The sequence below is a fragment of the Xiphias gladius genome, chromosome 19 (genome assembly GCF_016859285.1).
Source record: "Xiphias gladius isolate SHS-SW01 ecotype Sanya breed wild chromosome 19, ASM1685928v1, whole genome shotgun sequence".
In the NCBI taxonomy this organism is placed as follows: Eukaryota; Metazoa; Chordata; class Actinopteri; order Istiophoriformes; family Xiphiidae; genus Xiphias; species Xiphias gladius.
In genome coordinates, this window is record NC_053418.1 from 2,647,994 (window position 1) to 2,675,020 (window position 27,027).

Here is a 27,027-nt window from a genome sequence, read left to right on the forward strand (position 1 = left end):
AGGGGCCGAGCACCTGAGGCTTGCTGTACTTCAGACACTAAACGCCGAGTATTTGTTCACGAGGTTTGGGAGTCGAGAAATGCTGAGCTGGCGGTCAGTTCAAAGGCAATATATAGCACACCGTGTGTTTTCAGAGCTTACGAGGAGAGTGAATATCTGACTTACAGTACAATCGCCAGGTGGCTAGACATACAGCTCCAAATGGATGCTGGTGTTGTTCCATGTCGGCTGGATGTTTACACGGGCAGCTGTTTGCTAGCACTTTTGCTGAGGCTGTCGTCCTGCAGAAAATGACCCCGTGGGTCGTCTGTGCAAACAGCATTATGACCCATAATCCCCTTTTATTGTTGGGCGTCCTCTAGTGGCCGTGGTAATCATGACGGGAGCAAAAGAGGAAGTCAGGTGACGTAGAATAGAGAGCGACAAAGTTCGCGCTAGGAGGAGGCTGCAGTGGACGGATGGGTCGACGAAACACAGGACCTTCACTTTGTGTCCCATGTCAAACCGATAGTCAACGTCATTTCTTTTACCCATGACCCTAACCGTGTGTTTATTATGGTAACCATGACGACAGATGTCCTCTAACCTTAAAGAAGTTCTCATTTTATCCCAAACCATCATCTTTTCCTAAACTTAACCAGGTAGTTTTTGTGCCTAAACCTGAACAAACTGCGACAACCCTTGTTTGTGTTTATGTTTATTGTTGTTACCATGACGACAAAAGGGCTGGTACGCCTGGCGCTGGTTCGCTCCTACGGGTCGTATCTGAGGGTAGGGACAAACGACCTATATGGTCGCTTAGGTTGGAGGACATATCACTTATATGAGGTGATAATGTGTCAGCGTTGTGTTCTCAGCTCGTTCTGTTGCTCCCGAGTGGCCAAAATCAAATCAGCTACGGCTGCTTTTTTGTTCAGACTGGCTTTGTGAGGCTACTACGTTGCCAAGCTCTAGCTAGCCGTACCTACCGGCAGCTACCCAGGTATGCTAGCCACAGCAGGTGGCATGCTAACCTTGAATGCTACAGTTGAAAACACATTCTTCTGTATATTTCAATTTTCAGATTTTTACCAGAGCTCCTTTTCTGACAGTTACTGGTCAATTAGTTCAGTTGTTCTCTGAAATTGTTTGGTTATTCGGCTCTGACCACCCAAACCTAACACCAACAATGAGGGTTTTGTTTTTGTTTTTTGGCTCCACAGCAGTCTTGCCTCTGAAAAATAATAAAGTCTGGCCGACTAAAAGTTTGTGGCATTTGCTTACTAAGACAGTTTTATTATCCCAGTGCAGCCTCAGTTGCTGGTGATTTATTCCCACGGTTTCGCACAAATAAACAAGCACCCTCCTCCCGGCACTCACCACCCTGCCGTGTCCGGCGACAGAAGCAGGTGCTGGGTCCAGGTGGGCCTGCCACCGCGCGAGGCTGACGCGGACCAGGCCTGATATCATACCTGCAACACCGTAAAACCAGTTGCCAAAACCCCTTTCACAAAACACATAAGAGACATGTACTGACTGAGTCCATGAGAAAGGCAAAGTGGGAGGGTGTGCATTTGTGGATGAGCTGATTGCTATGGTGAAATGATAAACTAGAGGGACAAATTGGCCCCAAGTTTGAGTCCGACTCTGAGCGTGTGTGTGTGTGTGTGTGTGTGTGTGTCTGTCTCTGCAGTGAAGCTGATGAACCCCGCCTGGAAGACGATCATTAGTGAGTCAAATACCAGCACAAATGGCCGCCCGCGATAATGGCTGACATTCATCTATGTCTGAGTCTTGTCCAATTCGCCGCTAAACGCTCACACAACCAGGGAGCTGAAGTCTGACAAGTAAAAAAACAAAACAAAACAAAACAAAACAAAAAAAAACAACTTTGTGGAGGAAAGAGACTGCAAACTCATCTCAAAGTAGGAACCTGTGTCAGGTTAAACACCTTTACATTCACACTGCGAGCCGACGTCGCCGCCTATAGTGAGCGGCATTACCTCAGACGAACCCTAAACGACTTAATTGCCCAAGATAACAAGCAAATGACGATGGAGAGTGTTAAGATTTGATGTGCGGCATTCTCAAAATAGATGTAACAAAATAGTCCTCTCACCATAGAACAACCGTGCATAATGAGGCCGTGCTAGACAGGGAAATAAAACCTCGTTGCGTAACATTTTAACACTCACCCACTTTGGTGTGATCAATCAGGTGCCCGTGCACAGTCCATCCCCCCCTGCCCCCCCATCTGTTATTGCAAGTGCTGTCCATATAACAGGCGCCTATCAATTTTGCCTGCTTTTTATTGACTCATCCTCGGAGCCACGGAGGGGCTTCGATCACAATTATCATTTTTTATGAATACATTTTCATGAATATATTAGCGTCCTCCTCGCCAACGGCACCCACCGCACATACGCATACACATACACATTTGGTGGAGTGTTGTTTTCTCACAGTTAATCAGTGGCCAGATAAATCAGAGGCCATATTTGCAGTCCATCTGCTGGGAAGGTGCAGTGGGCTCCAGACGCCATTCAAACATGCTGGACAATAACAGGAAGTGGAGAGACGGTGCGCAGACGCTGAAGGCGTCGCACTTTACTGTTCACTATGTTCTGTCGATACAGAAGTCCGGCCAAGACGATTTCTTCTTTGGTTTTTTTTCTGGGACAGAACACAAAGAACTTTTTTGGTACTGCATGTTGCAGCGCGTGACAGGTTTAGATCTACTGATTTTCTCACCGGTGAGGACTTTAACGTCGTACGTCCCGTTTTGTGCGGGGGCTGATCCGCTGGTCAGCAGCAGCACTGCTCGACCCATTAGTGTCCCAAAAGCCACAAAATTCCTCCTAGCTCGGCGCCGACGTTCAAAGCGAGGCTACGTAACTCTTAAAGTTAGAAATAGCACATTCCTCTTCTCACAAATGAAAAGTTAAATTCATGATCAATAAAACACACTCTTGTGTCTTATCCAGTGACAGTGATTCCATTTCAGCAGAAGTTATCCTTTCATCTGTGCTGAAGCAACAAAAAAAAAAAAAAAAGACGCAAAGCAGCTCATGAAACTGCTTGTTACTCACTCACTCATATTTAGTGGAGTTAAAATTCTCCACAAGGGGAACATCATTTCTAAAACCGTTAACCTGCACCCCCTATGGGAAATTAAAATTATTGGCAGAAGCAGTTTAGACCTACAAACGCAGACATGCCAACGATGCCACCTACAGACAAAGAAAGTAATAGCTGCTCCACTTGTAACATTTTCCAACCCTGCCGCCCTCAAGGTTTTTTAATTTCATTTTGGACTAATGAAATCTGTTTAGGACTCCCATCTGTCCTCTTGGAAGTAGTTAGGAGGACTGTCCTGAAGGACATTGGCAGCCTGTGTAAAGCTTGTGTTGGTTTACTGTTTGTTTTATTAATGATCTTTCTGATCAACAAGCATGGAATTGCAATGACAGTTAACAGTTAACTTGGAAGGTTTGTCGGTCTCCGCCTTTCCCAGCAGTACTGAAGCAAACTGCAGTAGTTATGGCTCAAAAATACCAGAAGCGTCCAGTAGCAGAAATGCCAGCGTTGCACAGATGCTTGTCCGATAAATTTCAGCTTCTGAAAAATTAAACAATTCGGTAGTCAGGGGCGAGGCGTCATTGCTTGATATAAAAAGATAAAAATAAAAAAAAGGCAACTCCAGGGGTAACTCTCTGAAACTCTGAATAAAGACCCAAACGGGAGCCGGGCGCTTTGTTATTCCATATGGCTTTATGGGTCACGTTAAAAGTGCTCGTCGCTGGCCTGCCGTCTAACCGCTGCTCTCCTTAAAAACCAGGAAGCACGCCATCAATTATTTCCTAAGCAGCCATACTGAATATCTCACTCTGAACAGTGTGAGGGGACGGCAGCCCTGTCAGCCTGATGATAGATGCACTGGAGGCTCGGGCTGCCCCCAGAACGCCTCTCTGAGGGTCGGCAGCTGTACAAAGCCTGAGCTGTGTGTGTGTGTGTGTGTGTGAGCAGAAAAGCGACGCACACGTACATAGAAAAACACACACACACACACACACACAGCCATGCGCGCCCTCAACACCTGCCCATATGCAAACCCACATTTGCATGGACACCTTGTCTTATACACATACTCACACGACCGTAGTTCCTGCTAATTTTGCAGATTGAGGTTAATTCATCAAATATGATCATTCGCTAACTAAATGGTTAAATTGAGCTCTTTCTCAAACAGCTACAAAATATTGTTGCACTGCCTTCATGTTAACGCATACATGGTGGTGATTCAATAATATGATAATGTAACACTGAAAAATGTGGCTCTGCATAATCAGTACTTTTCAGAAATTCAGGCACATTTCGCTGCCACTACTCATGCACTTTTGCTGAAAGAGCATTTGTAATCCAGGACATTTACTTGTAATAGAGTACTATTTGTGACACTGTTATTGTTGCTTAAGTATATGATTTAAATACTTCTTCCACTACTGCTGAAAAAAAAAAATGAAGCATGTACAAACACACAGAGAGCTCCCAAGAAGGCACACAAATGCCTGCAGACACAATTTACACAGGACAATACTGTTGTTAGACAACGTTTAGAACCAGACTAACATCACAATAAGAAATTTGGGTTTGATTTTAAATGATTTTAACTCTGCACAGCTGCAAACCCGCCAGAGCCTGGGCTACTAATTACACCGTTCGCCACTTTAATGTACAATATAGCCACTGAGGATTCAATTGGGTCTGAGGAGAATTAATAGAGCATTAATCAACATGCACTAATTAGCTAATAACATGTTAATTAAATCAGGTATTTAAAGTTCTGAGACGTGTAATGATTGTTCTACCGCACACGTGTCATTTACTGTAGAGAGACAGACGTGGTAGCAGAGATGACAGCAAGTCGATACAAATGTCCCGGTGTTCGGGTAAATCCGGTCCTCATCGCTCCACTGGGAATTCCCTCTCTGCACTATTGTTATCCACCTCCACCTGACCCCTGAACGCGCCCACCTCCACCTTTAACCAGTCTCATTTCTTCGCCCTTGTGATCGGCCGCTGTGACAAATTGGCACAAAAATGCCTCCGGATCAATGTTGCCGTTTAGGCCGCCATACGCCTCACGCTCAGCCGGCGTTCATAGATTCCACTGAGCGCGATGGAAAATGGCAGAAAGCCAATAGCTGAGCTTGTCTTTGAGGTCCAGATCAGTGAATTACTTTGATGGTGCTGAGGCCGTCCCCGTGCTCTTAATGTGAAATCAATACACCCTCCTCCAACAACCGGCGTTTAACGCTTGACCTGAGGATTGACTCTTTTGTTTTTTGCCCCTCTCTTTGTCTTCTAAGGAATGGCTCCGTAAGTTTGAGGACAGCTTTCATTTTTGGGGGGCCACTCGCACATGCCGCTGGGGCTGCTTTTCTTTCTGTATAAGACACTGCAGGGCCTTGGCGTTGGCCATTCTGGGCTCAACCTCACTTCAGCGATACAGCCCGGACCACCACCCGACTTTCACATCAGAAACAGAAAACAAAAGACTAGTTTGTGAAAAGTAGAATTCAGGCCAAAGTGCATTAGAAGTCAATTTTTTAAAGTGTGGATAAACTTAATGGCCACACAAATACACAGAAGTATCTGGACACCTGAACATTACGCCCTTGTGTGATTGCTGAACATTAGTAGCGTCCCACTGGTAGAAATGTTCACTGCAACATCGTGGCTTTGTGGCCACAACAGCCTCCACCTTTCTGGAAAGGATCAGATTTTGGAACCCGTCCGCAGGGATTTGCTCGCATTCAACCACGGGACGCATTACTGACGTCCAACACTGACGTCGAGTGATAAGGCCCGGCTCACAGTCAGCGTTACGGTTCAACCCGCAGGTGTCGGACTGGGGTTGCGATCACTGCGCTGTGCGGCCCAGTCAGGCTTTATGCACGGCAGCGTTTTCATGTAGAAACGGGAAAGGGCCTTCCCCAAAACTGCTGCCATCAAGTTGGAAGCATACTCTCAGTCTAAAATATCAGTGAGTGCTGTGGCATTGAGAATTCCCTCAGTTCGAACCAGAGGCCCATACCATGGAAAACAGTCCCAGACCAACATACCAAAGTTTTCTGTGAAGGGTTGTCCGCATACTTTTGTCCAATGTGCTAAGTTGACTTAATAGAAGTCTCTGTGTGGAGTTTGCGTGTTCTCTTCGGGCCTCCCACAGTCCGAGGACAGGCAGGTTGGGTTAACCGGCGACTCTAAGTTGCCGGTAGGTGTGAACGTGAGCGTGACTGGTTGTTTTGTCTCTCAGTGTCAGGCCTGTGACAGACTGTCGACCTTTCCAGGATGTGTACCCCGCCTCTCGTCCAGTGTCAGCTGGGATCGGCTCCGCAGAGGTCAGCATATTTGGGGTAATTTCTTGATTTTTTTTTTTTTTTTACTTTTAGAGCAAAACCTGGCGGAAAGCGGTGCAAACCAGTGGACCTTTTCTGTAGTATTAGTCTTAGCATTAGCCTCTCGTGAGGTTTTTTCAAGGTTTCAAAGTTGGCAGGTAAGCCTCACTCGCAAAAAACAAAACAAAACAAAACAAAAAAACAAAAAAAACTGTGTGTTTGGTTAAAAGTAAAATCTGGTTCACGGTGAAGTGTGAAGAAGTTCCTCAGAGACCACGTAAATGGCTTCAGGGAACCTCCAGTGGTTTCAAGGTCCTCAGAGCTTTTCATCATGTGACACGAAAAAGCTGCTTAAAATCAATTGTTGAATTTTTTTTTGTTCTCATCCACATGTCTCCTGGTGGATCGTGTTTTAATGGACCCTCTGTATGTCATCTTGACCCCACCATGTCACTGTCTCCTCCTCCTGTCTGTCCCCGTGCTCCCAGTCACCTCACCTTAAAGGGGGAGGGCCACAGATCAATACGTTTGATGGGGAGGCAATAAGCAGCCCTATTAAGTGACAAAGGTTTACTCTGTAACAGCTGGGCTGGCGCGAGAGCCGAGCTTGTCTGACTAATGAATCGTGAAACAATCAGGCAGTAGCCATTTGTGTTTAGATCTGTAAATATGGCGCGGTACAAGTGCCAGACCATCGCTGGCACTCCAGCTGGGGCCACAGATGGTCTGGATTGGAGGCGAGGCGCAGGCAAACCGTTAGCTCCTCCGGCCCACACCGCACCGCACCTCCTCTGTCTCTGAGTGACAACTTCACTTTCGCGCTAACTTAGCCCGCCTGCCCCACATTGGCAGCCAGGATTTGGTAAAAAAGAAAAAGAGAGAAAGAAAAGAAAAAAAAAAAAAACCTGACAGCTCCTGAATCGGAGCCCAGCCGATGAGCGGTCTTGCTGCGCTCCGGCAGAGGGAACCAGGGGGAGTTGAGAGCCGGGCGGGAGAGAAGAGCAATGATGATCCGGCTATTTAAAGACATGATCAACCTAATTAACCTTGGGATGCCGATGACTAATTCTGAGGTGGCTGGTCCACCGCAAGAGTGGCGAAGTGGAAGCATCATAAATCTCGCTAATAAGAAGCACCTTCTAAAATATTAGGAACGTGGGCGCACAGGCTGGTCATTATTTGGGAGAGGTTTGAAAATACCGTATGTGGTGTTCTTATCAGTCAGGCAGGGGAAGGAGGCGGCCGGTAATGTGGCGGAGATGCACTGCATTTCACCCGCCGACAGCTGAGTAAATGCCAAGACATTCAAATAGACAAATAAGAATTAAGTTCAAAGGGCTTTTGTCATTTGCCTGCACAAATGATTGAAATAGAGACAGAATATATTCTGCAGTTTCAGTGTGTGTGTGTGGGGGGTGGGGGGTGTCCTTGAAGATAGAGCTATGAAAGAGATGAAAGGTTTATTTAATCTATTTTCAAGGTAAAATGATCTTCCGACACTTTGCGCTACGCATTCAGTGCAGGGAATGTGAAAGCGGTACAAAGCCATTACAATGCCCCAAAGTCTATTAAACTGAATGACAGACGTTGTTTACAACCCCAACTGCTTCTGCAACCGCACCATTATCGCTGCATACTGATGCGAGCATCAGCGGCGGGATTGGCTGTCTTTACAGAAGGACAGCAGAGCGTCTTAGAGCAGCCTTCATCGGCGTTCGTGAAGACTCTGCCAATCACTCCACGGCGGGATGCTTTCGCTGCCTCCACCCGCGTACCGGGCTGTGTACGCTGTGCATTCAGACACGGTCTGTGCGTTTCAACGACACGCCGGCGGATCGTAGACATACGCTGATGTCAGAATCAGACCCGGGACATTTTAGTTACATCCACCACGATAAACCACTGCTTCGATTCTATTTCATTTGTTTTTTTATTTCTTACACACACAGGAGGTAGTGAAAACAAACCGGTGTGACAGGAATTTAACACGGTGAGACGCGACTTAAAGAAAAAAGTTCTGTGTTAACAATCTCTTGAATTACTGCTCTTGCCTTACTTGAATTGCCTTTCACCTTAGGTATTTTTTTTTAATCCAGATCCAGAATGCAGATTAAACATGTGTCGGTTTTAATGAACAGTTTCATTTTGGAAGCATCTTGAAAGCTCTGTTGGATTTTGCTCCTTCGTGGCGGCCCACTGAAGTTGCCACTCACCAAATACCATCCGCATCTGATGCCGTGTTTAGAACTGCATGTAGCTTAAATCACTTTGAAGGTCTTTTCGCCATGAGGTGTTGACATTATTTTGTCTAACCCAGTTACGTCTTACACAAGTGCGGCCTGTACGATAATCACAACTGATATTCAGATGTTCGGCTTAAACGCCACACCCAGTCTGCTCCGGTGTCTGGATGTTCTGCTCTGCCATGTGCCGGAGGGATATTTATGGGCACCTAAATGTGCATGAGCAGGTCTGCAGAGCCTTCGTTTCACAGTGGTAATAATGCCAGGACCAGACCTACTGTCCTTGCCCCTTTCGGCCCAGTGAATACAAACCTAGGCAGTGGAACTTTTTGCGCAACGTTAACTGTCACGACCCGCGGCAGCGACTGGAAATGGCTTAACTAAACTGTCAGATCTAATAAAGCCAATAAAGGGATCAGATAAATGTTTATTACATAGTGGGAAAAGATCATTTCTGGACAGAAATTGAGGATGACCTTTCCGGATAATTCCTTGCTGCCCCCCCCAAACCCCCTCCCACCAACCCACCCCACCCCACCCTACCCCCCACTGCTGGATAAATCACCGGGTCCCTTTTGTTTCACGGCTGATTGGGCCTTGCTGACGTGGGATTGTTAAAACCGCGCTAGCTCTTCTTTCTTTGTCTCCCCAATTACAGGAGCCCTCTGAGTCTGAATGCCACCTCAACGTACAGACGGGGGCAGGCTGCTGTGCTCCTGCTGTTACAGCAGTCAGAAGAGATAATAATATACAGTAATGCCAGAGTCTGGTGCAGATGGAGCCTCTTTTACGCAATATCTGCTGCACTTCTGCAACATCAACGTCCAGATTTAACTGTTTAGACTGAATTCAAGGAATAGTTGAACATTTTGGGAAAGACACTTATTTGTTCTCCTGCCAAGGGTTAGGCGAGAGGATTGATACCACTCATCGATAAGTACGCAGGTGGAGCCAGGAGGCGAATAGCTTAGCTTAGCATAAAGACTGGCTCTGTCCGAAGTACAAGAACACACTTACCGACACCGTTGAAGCTTGTTTGTTTAACCTGTACACAACCGGTAGTGAAAAGGGGGAGTCACGTGCTGCAGCTGTTTCTTGGTGGACAAAAGCCAGATGCAGTGACTTCCCAGAGTCTTGTCATCACAGAGAGGTTGCCGGGCAACCAGCGACGACACTGCCCAGAAGTACAGGGCAAACTGATGAAGTGTCCGTTGAGAAACGGTAGCGCCGCTATGTTTATCTCCCTTAAACGACAAATTGTCGTTTTTACGTCTGTTTGTGCACGGCCCAACAAACAAGGCCCGACATGCTAATCTGTGAGCCATAGAGGTGCTCTTGGAGTCAGGCTAGGGGCTTCCCCCTGCATCCAGTCTGCAGGCCACACCCTTATCTGCTCCCTGTTTTTCCATTTGCATGTAGTGGTGAGTGTGGTAATATGAGAAGTAGACGCCAGATGAATGCGGGAAGAGCATCGTCCGACATCACCAGTGTCAACGTGGACCCACATGGGAAAAACCTCATTCTGGCGTCCGACAGGAAATCCTGCAGCACTTGAGCGAACTGTTTATGTTCTCTGTGTCACAAAGAGCTCAGGCGGTTTGAGGCATTACTAACTGAGACTGAGACTATGAACCACCCATGTTCCAAATAATTATGGTCGAGAATGAAGCATTTTGTAATGTCATACCACAGCGGGGGTGGGGTGGTTAATGCATGGTCGCTACGATTCCCTCACTTTTTAAAAGGGGAATGCCGAAACGACACAACAAACCCTTGGTTTTAACACCTTTTCACTCTCTCGTGTGATCTTGGACGATTGAGTGGGAGAACATTCCCCCACCAGCTGATTTAATAGCAGGTTAGCCTTTGAAATCAAGCTGCAGTCACGTCCATTCCAAAATCTTGTTTCGCTAGCGAGAAGCCTTAATAGTCTTAATAGAGGGATAGATGTGTGACTAAGAAATGGGAAAGATTCGACTCAATCTCTCCTCGAAGGCATTCATGGAGTTGTCGTGTGCACAAAAAGCCAGACAGAAGCAGCAACAAAAAAAAAGAGAGCTTGAGAGGGAAGTTCAAACCCTTTCACACCCCGTCACACTGGGTCAAGCGCTGTGTAAAGTCGGTGTGATTATAGAATTATGTTCATTTCAAAGTGAAGTGACGAAAGGCGTGGACGCTGTCCGACCGTCCGACACGCGCCTCGTTTGAAGCATACTGACGGCTTTAGAACAAGCATCTGGTGGTTATACACTCGGAGAATCGGCCTTGGCGTCTACGGCTTGAGTTACTACACCGGAGTGCTGCCCTCTGTAAAGCGTTACCGCATTACGTCCCAGTCCATAGACTGAGAAAGCACAAGCTCAGTGTTAATTATTGACGTAGGGGGGAGAGGGAGCTGGAGGAAGCCTTGTAGTTAAAAAAAACCAGTGTAAAATTCAAGTTTAACACAGAAAACCTGCAACACTCATCAAATATGGATGACGACACCGACCCACGAGCACCTGCGCCTCACAGGTTCACTGCGGAACAGATGTGGCGTGATGAGATCAGGTTACGGGGTGTTCGAAGACGCTTCCTTGCGGCCCGATCCCCTTTATTTTCCTCCCAGACACCCCCCCCCCCGGTCCTCCCCACCGCCCCTCCTTGGCCTGTCCTCTGAGCTACATGTGGCATGGCTGCCTACTGCTTCCTGTGACAAGCCAAGCTGTCCGCTGACCACTTCATTTTTGAGGTTGGCAGACGAAACGCGAGGCGTGGCAGCCAACGTGTGTGCGTGCGTGCACGGACACGCGCGGGCACACACACTGGGTTCAAGGGAACATCATCCAAGAAGAAGAAGAGTTTCCAAATGACCAAACACAGGCTGTTTGATGAGCGTTTGCTTCGCCTCTTCTTTGTTTTCTCTCCGTCTCTATCTCAGAAGTCCATTATTGTTTCTCTGTTTATCTTTCATTCTCTTTCTTTCTTCTTTTCTTTGTATTGATATTTGTACGCCTGTCTTTCTGCTGGCTGCCTGTTTTTCTTTTCCTTTAGGACGCACTGTATTTCTATGTCTCTTTAGTTTAAGATCTTACTTTTCTCTTTGCGATGTCCTTCTGTCCTTAGTGAATGTCTTTCTCTTTCTTTATAGTCCACCCTTACTGTCTGCTTTCTTGCTGTTTTTATATTCTTTCTTTCCTTCCTTCGTTCTTTCTTTCTCAGTTTTTGTCTTTTTTTTTGTCTTTTTACTCTTTGTTTCTCAGTCTTTGTATTTTTGTATGTATTTTTGTCTGAATACTCTTCTTTCTTTCCTTTCTTTTCTTCATAGTATTTTGATCCTGGCCATCCATACCCAAACGGAGTAATAACACTATGGCCATTGTGCTTGGCTTCCTTCCCTGTCTTTGCAGTGTCTGTCCTTCCTTTTCTTGCCTTATATTTTCTTTCTTTCGATCCTGTGTCTCTTACTATTTTTGTCTTCCTCTTTTCTTTTTGTTGTTGTTTTAATTTGAACTTTTTAAAACTTATATTTCTTTCTATATCTGTCTTTTTTTTTGGAGAAGTGTTGCTTTGGTCTTCTCTGCTTTTCGTCCCTTTTTCAGTGAGTATTTCACATGTGATCCTGAACGGCCCATATACACAATGACTTAACACTGCAGTCACTGTTGTAGTGTGTTAAAAGCCTCATCATTCAAACTCAGATGATTTTTGCATTTTAACCTCAGCTAAATGTTTACAAGCTCTTCCTCCTGTGCTGGATGAGATGAAACTCAGATTCGGGTTTACAAACATTATAAACCTGAATGTTTTAGGTCTTGCTCTTGATCCTTTCTTTTTCTTGGTTATTTCTGTTGTTTTTTACGCCACGTACTACTCCGTCCGGCCAGACAGCGGCATGTGTACTGGTCCTGCCCTGTTCCCCGTATCTGTCTCTGTATCAGTGTAACAGACTGATTTGAGCCCAAAGACATGAAAAGGCCCCTGTTTAAGGTCAGAAACCCATTAGATGTTGGAGTCAGGATTAGGAGCTTTGATTGGTGCTACCATGCTGGGTTCATGATCTTTGGAGGCAGGAGGATAGCTGTGTGTGTGTGTGTGTGTGCGATCATAGCTATAGAGTGAGAGTATATGAGGCAGGAGGGCCTCACCCAGCCCATTAGATGTGCGCACTGGCCTGTGAGATGTTGTATCACTTTAATTAGCAGGAGGCTGTGGGCCGCGGCGGGAGGAGATTTTTAGTCATTGCCTAAAGCCACGGACCCCCGGCCCCCCACCCACCTCCCCGTGCCCTCCTCACCCTGACCCCTCTAACCCACTCCTCCCTACTCTCATGTTAAAAGCTCCGTCAAGCTTGGTTTCCTCTCTGGACCTTTTGTCAAAGTGACTAATGACAGGATGACTAATATTTTGATGGCTACACATCTTGTTTGTCAGGTGGGAAACTAGATTTTTTTTTTTTTTTTAGTCTTGTAGTGGGGAAAATGATATGTTCAAATATTTTAATTCAAACTGCCATAAAAAATATATATTTTTTTTCTTTATTGCAGACACATTTCCATAGTAACGGATCTGTAGGACCGTTTATTTAGCCGTTCTCCCTCTGGCCTTGTCTGAATTTATGAAAACTGGGCAAAACTTAAATGCTGTCACACTGTCTGAATAAATAGCAAAATAATGAACATTTTAGATAATTACGGCGAATCAGAGCACGCTGAATGCACCCTGGCACCGAGCCAGCCCCCGCAGACGGTCAGAGATGGAGCCGTAGAGAGCGGGAATGGGGATTCTGGGTAATTGGACTCATTGTCCCATTGTAGGAGCTAATGAAGTGATGCAATTGAAAGGATGATTCTTTGCAATTGTCTTAAAAGTAATCCAGCAGTTTGTAGCACCAGATAGTTTATATGAATAACACTAATTACGTGCCGTTTAAGAAGACGACGCAGCTTACAGGATTTCTTGCAAAACTGATGCATCCACCATTAAATAAAAGAAAGAATGAAATGAAATCAAGCAGAAAATGAAAACAAATTAGGATAGTTTTAATGGATAATATCAAAGGTAATTAGTATACTGGTTGACAAAATACTTATTTCTACGACGTATACTACTGTATACTCGTAAAAATAAAGATTTTCCTGAATTTGAATCCACATCTTTCATTCCGTCAGTTGTTAAAAAAAAGAAAATGAAAAATTCTGATTGTAAAGTGATAGTATTGCATGAGCTTGGATAACTGTCAACACCTAACGTTGAGGTAAAAATGAAAGAAAAATGTTTTCCTCTACTGTACTTTTTAACTTGTTCATTTTTTTTTTTTTGTACATGTAACATCAGGCAAAATATAATAAATATATCGCCTCCATTATTAAGAGTCTGAGTCCTCAACATGACAGTGACACGCTGGAATACATGTTACAGTGATTTCCTGTCAGGGGCCGTGTTTAAAAAACATCAGTAAACACCAGCAAATGGTGAAGATTGATGTCGGAGGTGAAAACCGTTGGACAGTGGCCTCCTAATGGCCAGTGTCAGATCCCACGCTTCTCTCCGTGAGGGCTGGGCTGGAGGGATTGTGGGATTGGACGGGAGGAGGGAGGAGGCGGGGGGTCGATGGTGGGCGGCGCCGCGGCTCTTTATTGCCATCGTAAAAGCCGACATGACCGCCATCTCTTACAATACATATTGACAGGAGTTTTCAGGGGAAAGCTTCCTAAACTGAAGGAAAAGGGGGGAAAAAAAAGACCGTAGGCGTAACATGCCGCTGTAATAGGCTAAGGAAAATAAAGACTTATGGAAAATGAAATGAGGCACGAATGACCATAAGCGTGAAGACAATTACACCCTTCGGAAATCGTATATTTGTGAAGATAATTTCTGGAGGAGTCAGACCTGGTGGGGTTACGGTATCTTCTCTTGAACTCTCCTTGAACTTGGGACAACCGTTGCTGGAGTGGGACGGGGCTATCTGCCCCTGCATCTGGTTATTTTAGGTCCAATTTGCTTCCTAATGCCACAATTACCCTGATCTATGGCTTGAGTCACCTCTTGAACCGCTCCGTGTCAAAATCAGCACATTTGCAGGAGCGGGGGCCGTAGACGGAGTCGTGACTTTGCTCCATTGATGGCTGGATTGATTCGGGACCAACTTTTTCGTTCCTCGACCGGCCAGAGGAACTAGAGGTTAAGAGCAAAACAAATAACCAGGCTGCATAAAACTTAATGGAGGCTGCAAAAAAGATTAGTCTCTACAGGCTCCTTTACAGACGTCATAATATTTGTGATAATAGCCCAATGCAATAGACTGATTGAGGTTAATAAAACCATAAAAAAGTGGACAACCAGATAAAAACCTGGATATCTTCATTGGTTCTTCCTCCGGCAAGTCTCTGTTACCGTCTTATATCAAACTAATTCTTTTCTACTCTATTTTTCTGGTTATTTCTCCCATCTCATTTTACACCGCTCCACCAGAAATTGCAATTTAAGATCACAGGGATGTTTGCCTGCACCGGTTACCGGGGCGATCCCGAGCAATCCCGCCCCTCTGACTTTCCCCCCTCCGATCACATCGCTGTCTCTCGTTGCTCTTTGAGTTTACACTTTTGAAGGACGTCTCCCTGCGTTGTATCCCACCACGACATGCCACCTAAACAGGAAGTACATCAAGTTAATAAAAAATGCTCGCCAAATTCTGCGCCGACTGCTCAAAATCCAGAGGATTAATGGTTTTGTTCCAGAAGTGCAGACCAGATTATAACGTGAGGTGTGGAAATCTCCGGAGACATGTCGGCTAAATGTTAAGTCACCCTCTAACCCCACTAACACCCTGCAGCTATATAACGGTATTATGCCATTATGCTATTGAGCAACAACTAACTCCTTCAACTATTAATCTAGTTACGTGACAGGGAACAGAGTTATTGCGATTTGGAACTGAAACGACATCAGTGGTTGAAACGGGGCTACATTTTGTTGAAAACGTCTTGTACGCCGTATGTCTACGCGTGTTGCAGCTACGTTTCCCGTTACGCTTCACTGGTTACAGTAAAGGTGACTTCCACACGTGGGAGACGTTACTCACAAAAGATGTTAATACAGTAGCTGAACACATTCTAAAAACAGGAAAACCCCCTTCGGTTTTAAAAGTGAATCTAATCGGGGACGTTTACACCTGCAACTCACACCAAAACAGTGTTCACTGTGTTAATACCCCCAAACCTTAATAGACTCTGTGCTCATGGTCTGAATATGTCCCTCCGGATAAGAGTGTAATGACACGAGCCTAAAATGTTCAATTAAAATGTAAGATGACAAAACTCCAACAACACGATGCTGAGGAGAGATGCTGCAGCGTGGAGAGAGCGACTCCGCTCCGGCTGCCCAGAATCCCTCTCTCAGCGATGAAAAGCAGCCCCCTGAAGTCCACTCCATCACGGCATGGCTCTCTGCCCTCGCTGTGGCGTGACTGGGACAAGGATGAGTGGCGGTAAAGGACAAACTCGTGGACACCAGTTGGGCTCCCAGAACCGGCACACATTATTACCCCCAACAGAAGCCGAGTGAAGGCTGGAGCCAGGAGCCCATCCTCGGCGCGGCTACGGTGGGAGATGCAGAAACAGATGGCCACCCCCAGCAAGACATTAGCAGCAGAGATTTGAAAACATCTTGAGGCCCCTGTCGCCTCACTGAGACTGTGGTCAGGAGGCTAATGTGAGGATAGTAAGGCATCGGGGTAAACGGTAAAATGAGCTGCTGTAACAACAGCTGTCAGAAACTACAAGGAACGGCGTACTACGATGAATTTATTGGGGTCTAGAGTGTAACATTGTCTGCCTGAACATCAGGAAACCGCTTAGGCTTTAGTTAGATCCATTATGATGTTACTGAAATAGAACAAGCCAATTAAAATGGAGATCTGCCCCTGTCTACCAATATACATATATATATATATATGTATATGGAGATTGTTCCTTAACATGGAGCAACGTCAAAGCTCAGACTCAGCTAAAACTGAACTCTGTTTAACAGGTGTAGAGTCGGGTCAGGTGGCGAATTATGGCGCAGGAAGGCAGATATCTCTCTCTAGCCGAGCCTCATGTTTTCACCTGGTCAATGCTCCAAATGCCTTATGTACCATTTGCAATCGCCATCATGCTAAGGACAGACTCAGTGAGCAATTTTTGCAGCAGCTTATATAAAAGGAAACGCATTGTTATTATTATTCACCATGATTTTAGAACATTGTGAGCACAGTGATGTTTACATCGTGGCCATGCTTCAAGTAAAAGCTAAATCCACGCACTGCGCTGGCACTGGTCAGTCTCATCCACCTCTGGTCACCTCATTTTCATGATTCTGCTCCGTTTTCGGTTTGCATCGCTTCAATCTGCCACAAAGGGCTTCAACCCCAGAGCAACGTGGTCTATGTTTTAGAGCTCTTTCTCAGCCTGACACGAGGGAAAATCTTTGGAGGAGCAGAAAATGCTGGGAATTAGGGATTGGTCTGTTACAATGACAATACAGGCACCAGTAAGCCTCTGTCCTTTTCTTAATGACACTATCAACCACCTCTTAGATGAGGCAGTTGTTCACCTTTGATTTTCTTGTGGTAAAAAAAAAAAAAAAAAAATCACCACTAGCCTGAAGCAACCATCCAAACAAGTTCAGCGGTAGGAAGCACACACACACAAAAGACAAAAACAGAACCCAAGGTGACACGTATCATTGTCTCCAGTTGTTCAGCAGGGGCGATATTTGTCGCAGCGGTGCCAAGAGACTTGTGAACAGGGGATCTGACTATTCCTGGACATATTCTCCACACCTGCGCCTGGAGTGCACTGGGTTGGCATTTCAAACTTTAACACCTGTCACAAGAGAGACACCGGCTGCTCTGGAGAGCACTGCACCCCGCCGCCGTCACCACCACCCCAACCCCCGCCACCCTCCCACCCTCCGTCCCTTCACTTGCGAGACATCACACCCGTCCTTGGAAGTCGTGCTTGGAAAGAGAAGACGAAGATTTCCCCACTGGGAGGCTGCAGCCGCTGACCAGCCAACGTCCATATTGTCTCCTGGCTCCTAATTGATTTGAGGACCGTGAAATCATCTTGATCATGCAAAGCCAGAAGATGCCTTTTCATATATCCATTCATATGTGTAAATATCCACTGGACGCAATGTACAGTAGGTGACTTAAATAGCCAGACCGCTCGTGCTTATAACAGACAATTTGTTCCACTGTTTTCCTCTGTTTTGTTATATCATTTTAATGCTTTGCACCCAGAATCCTTTTCATTCGTACTGCTGCCGTGACAAAATGTCCTCACAGGGTTTATAATCTAATCTGTGTCAGTATTTACAGTGTAGTCATCTTGGCCAAAATGATCTGTAAAATTATCTTGATATTTACTAAAATAGGTGGAAAATCCCCAAGGTTTACTTAAGTATATTTTAATGACTAGAAAAACTTGAGCAGACAAATATTAGAAGAACTTTTATTTTTTCCTGTTTTACACTTTAAAAAGTATTTGAAATTGTTTTAACTTTTTTGAGGTGAGTGAATGTGCAGAAAACATAATGACATAATGTGGGTGTGTTTTTCCTGCATTTACATGGACCAATTGTCCTCACAAGGATGGAAAGCTGAGGAAACTCTTCCAAAGCTATGGTACTATAAGTTACTTAGGTTTAAGGTTTATATTAGAGTTATTATTAGTAACATATCTAATCACAATTATAGAATGAATGTAGTCAGTGGTCCCCATAGTAATTTAAATTTCACTGTGTACGTATGTGTCTGTGTGTGCGTGTGTGTGTGTGTGTGTGTGTGTGTGTGCATGGTGGCAGTCTCCTGGGGACACAGTGATCAAGGTGACACGTCTCTCAGGTCTCCACGGGGGGTGTCTGGGCTCCAGAAGGCCATGGGTGTCACGGCAACAAAGCCCCACACTGGATGATGTCATACCACACACACACACACACACACACACACACACACACACACACACACACACACACACACACACACACACACACACGCAGCCACATAACCACAGGGACTGACACCACTGCCACTGGAGACTGTGAAAGGTTAAGTTAGCGGGTCTGCGGTTCAGTTTTAAATTGTGATTAGCCGTAACGATTCTGACGGAACTTGTACAACTCTGAGGTCACTTTTGTCGTTTGTATCGTTGTTGTCTTGGACCGAAATATAATGTGCAGCCGTTCGCGTTAACGTGTGCCACCCGCTGTGGGTCTTACGCCTTTGTCCATGTCACGAAAGCAGCACCTCAGCATCGGTGTCCGTACTTCTCAGGACCACTGTGGACTCTGACGGCGCTTGTTCTAATGAACAGTTGCAGACTTGAATATCTGAGTCAGGGGAACGTATACCCGAAGCCTTGAAAGTCGCTCCCCGCATCGCCGTCATGGGCGTAAAGTGCAAAGCCGGTGGGTAGCGAGTGCGGACAGCCGCTTTGAGCAGAACTGAAGTTTCTCTGTTTACGCAAAGGTAACTTACCAATAGTTACAGTGAAGGCTTCAGTTCAGTCCATTCGTGCACTTTTCTTGGTTTAAAAAGACACAACACATCGAATGAATGGAACGTAAACGCTCACCTTTGTTGATCACACTATAAAGTTAGCCGACATCTGGGTGGCATCCGGCTTTTGTTCATGGGCTTAATGTTACGTTAATTAGTAGTCAGTCATTCTTACGTTAAGGTATTCTGACACGACGTGGGTGAAGTTGAGGATTAAAGTTTTGGTCATAGTTACCAAAAAAAAAATGGCGGGTCATCAGAGTTTGGTGTCAAACCATCACCTGTGTGTAGCTGTGTCCGTCCTGGATAAATGACAGACCATTGTGACAGTCGGCCACTGGGCTCGTCGCACAATGTCCTCGCCCGGACTGACAACTTTACAGCCGCAGCTTCAACATTTCGTCAGACACGTTCAAGTTGGTGTCCGAGCGTACAGGGCAATCAGACCACCCGGGAAGATTCAAAGTGTATGGTGAGTAATGTGATACGTCAGCTTGGTTTTCTTGGTGAGTCTGCAGTGTCTCTGGCTTTACTAATACAGTCTGTACTGTCATTAGTGTCGCACAGGCGCAGAGCATACAGCACGTCAAATGTTAGCTCGCCTTCTGTAAGGTTGGCTTGACGTCTCTTGGAAACTTAGATTTCCGTTTTTTTTTCTTTTTTCTTTTTCTTTCTCACGCTGGGATTTTAAAGCACTGGCTCATTTCATTTCATTTTGACAGAATGCTCTTCCCTCGTCCTTGTAACTGCAGCTTTTTTTCTCTGAGGAGTTGGAGTTGCCAGTATCCAAGTGAGCCACTTACTGTCATTCATTCTTGTAAAGTATGAAACACAAGTTCCACAGAGGGACTAACACAGAGAACGTTCAGTTTTACTCTTATTCCAGTGTCTTTCCATCCATATTCTAATTTTTAGCATCTTTGATAGCTCAAACTGCCTTGCTAGGCTACTAATGACACTGTAAAGTCTGTATTTTTAAAATAACAGAACTCTGAAAAAGTAAAAGTACGTTTCACAGGCACTATGAAATGACTGAGGTAAGGATAGTGATGTCTTTCAAGATGAGGAAAGCTGAAGAAGGAGGGTCAAAAGCCCCCGCTGCTCTGGCGTTAGCGGCTATTACGGAACAAGTACTAGTCATTATCTGTCCTACTGCACTACGCCCACTCAGTGTCTGTGTCTGTGTGTGCTGTACGATCATCAAAAGTGCACGCCGGGGGGGAATTAGGGAATGAAACATAATGTCAGCAATAACACAAAGGACCTTGGTTTAACATTTCAGTCTGTGCTGTGTCCCTGCTACAGCCCAGAGCACAGCCAACGCTGGCCTGCTGCTACGCTCTGACCCGCCCATCCACAGGCTCTGCTTCACCATCTGAGGTTTGGAAACGGGTTTGCTGCACATGCACGCAGTCCACAAAAATACACCATGATCCACAAATATTTCGCCGTCCACAAACAAATGCTTCTCCATGGGTGGTTTGTAAAGTGATTTCCATATAAAGCTGCACTTTTATTTTCTATATAAAGAGCAAAAGATGTAGACCTATGTATAGGATTAAATTCATTTTATGCAATTTCACATTTAGTTTTCAATTGTAATGTAAGATAGGATACAAATAGAGGGAGGTGGGCGGCATTCGCTTGGATCCCTCAGTTCCAATAAAGGGAAATCATAATAGCAGAGCATTCAATGATATTTAAGATTACTGTGATACTGCTGTGTTCACGTCGCATCGTTTAAACCCTAATTTCAAGCAGTCAAGAGGGTAGAACCGTTCACATCAGCCCGTGACTTGATCCTGAATCGGAGACACTGGGAATTCCTGACAGTGATGATACCGTGATGCTACAGACGTGTCAACAAACTGCTGGCGGAATGGCTGCAAAAGCGCCACTGCTGGCAGTCGCATCGAAATAAATTCCACTAGTTGACGCTAAAGAAATCATTTCATTTCATTTTATAGAAGCTAATCACTGTGTGGATCTGGTTTCACTTGGTTACAAATGACGGCTATAAATACGTGACACAACAAAAGTAGCTGATTTAGGCTTCTTATCTGGTGAGACTACAAGGTTAGCACTAGGGATCACTAGCTTGAAATTATGCGTGAACAAATGATGGAATAACGGTGTGTGTTTCCCTGATATTGCATGGTTGCAGCATATGGCCCATTCCTGTTTCAACCTGACAGCCCCCGCCCCCCCCCCCGTGCGCAAATCCAGGTCCACAGAGAAACGGTTGGCCTGCGCAGAGCCCTGACCTCAACCCCATCCAACCCAGTCGGGATGAGCCGGGAGTGCCGACCTGCAACCCAGTCCAACACTCCAGCCCCTGTAGCTGAACGGGAGAGCAAATCCCTGTCCACATACTTTTGACGGTGTAAAGGAAAAGGGTAAATAAGCGGGAAAATTGACTAAATTCCTAAAAGCATTTTTAAAAACAAGAGTGTAAACGAGAGTGTAACCGGTTTTTCACATCAAGTACATGTTTGTGCATGTTAGAGTGTAGGAAGGTCCATACACACGTCTGCCTGCACCAAACCACAGGTAGACATATGTACACGCAAGCACTATCAATAGCAAATTATAAAACACAATCTCATAGTTTTTTGGTTTTTTTGACTCTATTCAGATGAAGCAGTAGGCATTTGAAACATTCAGTTTTATGATGATGATGAGATGATCTGGTTTTCTCACTTCTCACAAGCAAGCCCGCTCGCGTGTGCAGATTGTGCTGCTCCCACCATTTAATATGTCACTCTTTAAGAAGGAGTAAATCAAAGGAAACTTAAACCGACATGCCTGCAGTCGTTTTTTTTTTTTACATGGAGGTATCTGAAAGTTCTGGAGTTTAGCTTCAGGCCAACTTGAAAGGCCAAAGTATGGAGACAAAACCAGAAAAAGATACAACATTTCTGAGGCCAGTTTTGCTTATGCAACCATATGAAAGTGGCACAACCACAAAAAGGCAAAGCAAGTAATTGTGAGTCCAGTAAACACACTACAGATTGTACTTGTAACCCATTCTGTCTTAATTCTGCCATTACAATGTGAAAAAAGTACAAATTTGGACTATTTTTAAAGCCTTCAATTGGCCTATTACAGATTCTGATTTTGAAGGGCCTGCAGATTCCCTTCTCTGCATGTACTCAAAAACACACACACACACACACGCGTACTGTCAAACACGCATATGCTACAATGCACACATGCAAACACACACACACACACACACACACACACACACACACACTGAAAAGCCATCCCTTCTTCATCTTCACAGTTCTCAGTCATAAATCCCTCCCCTCCCAACACTCCAACACCCACACATTTTCACCCTCTATTTTTCCAAGTTCTTACCCCCCTCTCACCCCCATACACACACACACACACACACACACACACACACCTCCTTAACCAACCAAACTGCTTGAGCCACTTGCCTGCCAGGGAGGCAAGATGGCCCTCCAGCCCTCCAGCCAATCAGACAGCTTGGCTCGCACAGGAGATCACAGGCCAGCTGATCCAGCCTCCCGACTTCTTTCTTCGTCTGCTCTTCTGGAAACTTTTGGAAGCGAGCGCAACACACATGTCTGCTGGAGAGGGAGAGAGAGAAATGTGGTGTGATTTAAAAAAAAAACTATGATTATGGAGGACTAATGACACACTGAGTTAAGGGTTAGGATGGTGTGTGTGTTCATACCGCAAGTGCTTGAGTGCATGTATTTAAAGGAACACTCTGACGCTGTGCTCTTTCTTGCAGAAAGACAAATCAGAGTATCAAAATCAATTTCATCTCTGTGATTTCATTAAAACAGGTAGCTCGGGGTAATGTTTCGTTAGCTTAGCACAAAGCCTGGAAAAGGCAACTAGTCTAGCTGCATTACAGGTGCCTTCTAACAACTCCAAGGCTGTCTCGTTTTCATTTGGGAATCAACAAATTAAGGCTGTTCGCCAATGAGAGCTGTGTAAAACAAAGGTTTAAGCTGCTAGAGGGCTTCAAATGTGAAACATCTGTGCAGGAAAGTGTGCACTTAACAGTGATCGAAAAAAGAGCGAAGTGAAAGTGACTGGAAGTAATTAGCGAATAAAATCAGTAGTTCTATCGAAAGGAGAAGCTCAGAGCAGCAGAGCCGTGAATATGGCGTGATTTCGGTTGTCTGCCGTAAGTGCTGCGGAAATGCCAATTATCAAGACAACAGACAGATCAAGTGATGAGTTTGCATCAACAGCAAAAAGTGGAAAACATCAAGTTAAAACAGGGGCAGATCAGAAAAAATGAAAATTTGAAATATAATCCTGTCGCTTATAGGATCTTGCTAGAAATAAGACCTGGTTCTGTGCAGAAATCCGGGCTTTTAAATGAAGAAGCTGGCCACTATTTTACATTAAATTGGATTTTTTTAAAAATGACACACTTTACACCAACAGTTAGCTAATGTGTCGGTGGCTAGCTTGCCAGCTAACAAGACACAGCAGGCAAATATGTTTTCTCTTTTGACGGAGGAAACAATCCAGAATACAGCTCTGCTCATTTTGAAAGTGCCCTCCACCTATCTTGTGCTATAGAGTTATCCAGCGTATTTCCCTCCAAATGGAGGCCACTAGAGGCTGACAGTCCTCTGAGCAATAGTATCATTTCACCACAGGAAGCATAGTAATTTCTCAATATTTTTTTCGATAGACGTAGCACCGCTCAAACAATCTCTCGGGATCATCTTGAAAATTCCAGTCGGTCCTTTAGTCTCTCCACGAATGGAGGACGCATCGCAGGATGTAAAACGGGATCCATCTTTTCTTTCTCTTTTCATCCCATTGCGTATCATCAATGAATTGCTACCGTGGTGTGCACACTGACTAGACTTCGTGGATATTTTCCCTCTCAGCTGAACAGAGGCATTCTGGCACCGCGGGCATTCAGCTGATGCTCCTATCCGCAGCGATTTACAGAGCCTGAAACAGCAGTATGAGCTTCATCCTACAGATCGCCAACGCCACCAGTGGCCAGTAAGTGAGGAGTGCTTGCCCACGCTCGCCCTGGTTGGTATTCGGCGTGACACCCTCTCCCTGTTTGTCTTCCTGCTTGCGGCCCGCGGTGGAAATGCTGATCATGCCAAGTGGCATGTGGCTGAGATGCAGATATACATGCTTGAATTGTTCTACCTTGAAATTTGCTTTTGCTCTTTCCAAGAGGAAAAAATTAGACGAGGGAGGAGAGTGAGTTTTTCCAAATGAGGAGATCCAGAAGCCCTATTTTTAGATTTTAAACTCTTCTCTATTTGCATACTTGTCAAGATGTATACTGTACATGCACACTGGTTACAAGTGGGTAATATTTTTACACAGTCTAAAAGATGCACCACAGCCAGACTTGGTCCCCATTGGGTACCCTCTCTAAACAATCACCGGAGTCTTTCCTATTAGGTCTGCGCTCAGTTTAACTCATTCAAATAGCGTTGTGAAGTGGAAGCAGTTATTTCCTGTCTCCGGGTTTCCAGAAGTAAAAGTCCCATTCATTTTTCTTCACAAACGTTGCTTGGTGACTGAGTGTTGGACCACTTCCAAATCGTGGATGGAACAAGTATTTCCTGGTTGAATTATTAGTCCGAAAAATGAGCAACTGCGATGGAAAATATCTGGTTCTTTGATACAAAGTAAAAGGCACAATAATAAAAATGTCACATATAAATGTTGTTGGGGAGGTTTACTTTGTACAAGGTGCATTTTGGCAAGAAACATCCAACTGCAAAGCTTTAAATCCAGCTGCATGCACTGCTGACGACGAGCCGAAGCTCAAGTTCGCACTTTGTAGAAACCTGATAAAACATTCAGCAGTTCACTGGAGTTTTAGATGTGGGGTCAGCTTTGGATGAATTCTAAGCTGCAAAGCAACGTTCTCTGAATTTGCTACAGCCCAGATTCGCACCTCCGTGCGGCTTCTTTTTCACAGCAACAGCAGGTCGGGCTCATGGGCATTCGCAGTATTTTTGAGCCATCCGCCATAACAAAAACTTTACTTCTCAGAAATGAAGATAAATTGTGATTTCCATAACATAAACCTATAGTACTGTCAAATAACTGAGGGGGTGTCTGTGTTTCTTTGTTGAGGAAGATCAAGGATATTATCAAAAGAAAGCTCTGAAATGGTCTTTTTTTTTTCTCCTCTGAATTTTACCATGGTTCTGTGTGCATGTACAGTGCGTAGAATGGGCAATGGGACAAAACAGATTCAGAGCTGTATTTGATTTATTTACTTTCTTCTACCTTTCTCTGTAATACCCCAGGTATTTTCTAATTTGACTTTGAGGTTGTAGTATGGCGGGTTGCGGTGAGGGTGGGGTAAAATGGCAAGAGAATGTCACCAGGGCAGGAATTAGGTTGGAAAAAATTAGCGGCGCACCGTTTGGTGTGGGGGAGACACAGCGCACAGTATATGCTGACGTGTGCGCGTGGTCATACTGCATCATCGTGTCACCTACGCCCGGTGCACGTTGAAAAGGTGGAGGAGGCTAAAAGAAATATAAAATCCGGCCACAAAAAAAGAAAACTTTGAAATCTGCAGTGGTGAAAATAACTTTTGGCACCAGCGCATCCTCCCAGTTCACAACTCTATAAAGCAGAAGCTGATGTCGGCTCAGAGTTTAATATTTTACTGTCCCAACTCTGATGACATACAATAAACTCTGCTTTTTGTGGAACCTCATGAAGGACATAACACGTGTTCGTAAATCACGGTGAAAGGAAACGGTGAACAACATTGGACCTAAAACTAGTTTAGCTTTAACCATCTAAATTAAACACTCTATTAGCCTGTAATACACACGCAAAGAAACAGAGAAACACACACACACACAGACACACACACCCGCACACATCTGTATACATCTCGAGACAGCCATCTGCACACACAAACACACCGTGCCACACACTCCGAAGGGAAAATCACATCCTCGTTCTATCGGGAGGGGAAACTGTTGTGTGATTATGATGAACTGGTTAAACTGCAATTACGCCGGCGAGCGATGGAAGAGGAGACGACAGGAGTTCAGACGACAATTTGGGAGGCGGCTGCCGTGGCTGCTGCAGCTGGGGCCTGTTTTAATGCAGTAATTGATAGACTCTGCCAGTCACTAGTGGTTTCAGAATTAAAATTCAAATTATCATCATTAGGCAGCCCCCTAATTGCTGCATCAAATGCACATCAGCGTTTTTGTTTTTCATTATAAAATTACACTTGTGTTATCTAATTTCATCAGCTGCATTGACGACTTCCACTACGGCCTTGTCAGTGATTTCGGGAGGATGTTTTTTTTTTCTTTCTTCTTTCTCTCCTCAGACTACTCGCGGCCTCCGTTATCATCGTAATGAGCACGTGACAGATGTCTGTCAGATGGGGCCCCAAAATCACTTCCTGGTGTCGACGCAAAACCGCGAACACAACGCAGTCCTGGCTCAATTAAATGCAGTACACACAAACGTAAAACGTTCTTGTTGGGATGACTTATGAATCACTGTGAATGGTAGCCGTGCCCATTTGATGCCTAATAAAGTCCAAGCGAGTGGTAATGTCTGCAGTCACAATGGCGATGGCATGACCTTTTCAGATCATGCTCAAATTCAAAATGACAGGCGGCGGTGAGGAAGGTACAGTGGACGATCCCCTACTGCAAAAGACACCGAATCGGTTTTTATATTTTCCTCTTTAAGACAACATTATTTGAGTGTGCGCATCAGAGAGCAGTGGTCACCAAGCAGGAGGTCAGAACTCCCACAAGAGATCGCAAGATGAATGCAACAGGTTGTGAAATGATTATCGGAGTAGGGAACAAGAAAGTAGGGAACAAGAAAAAAATTCTGCTACTCAAAGTTCAGGTTTTTT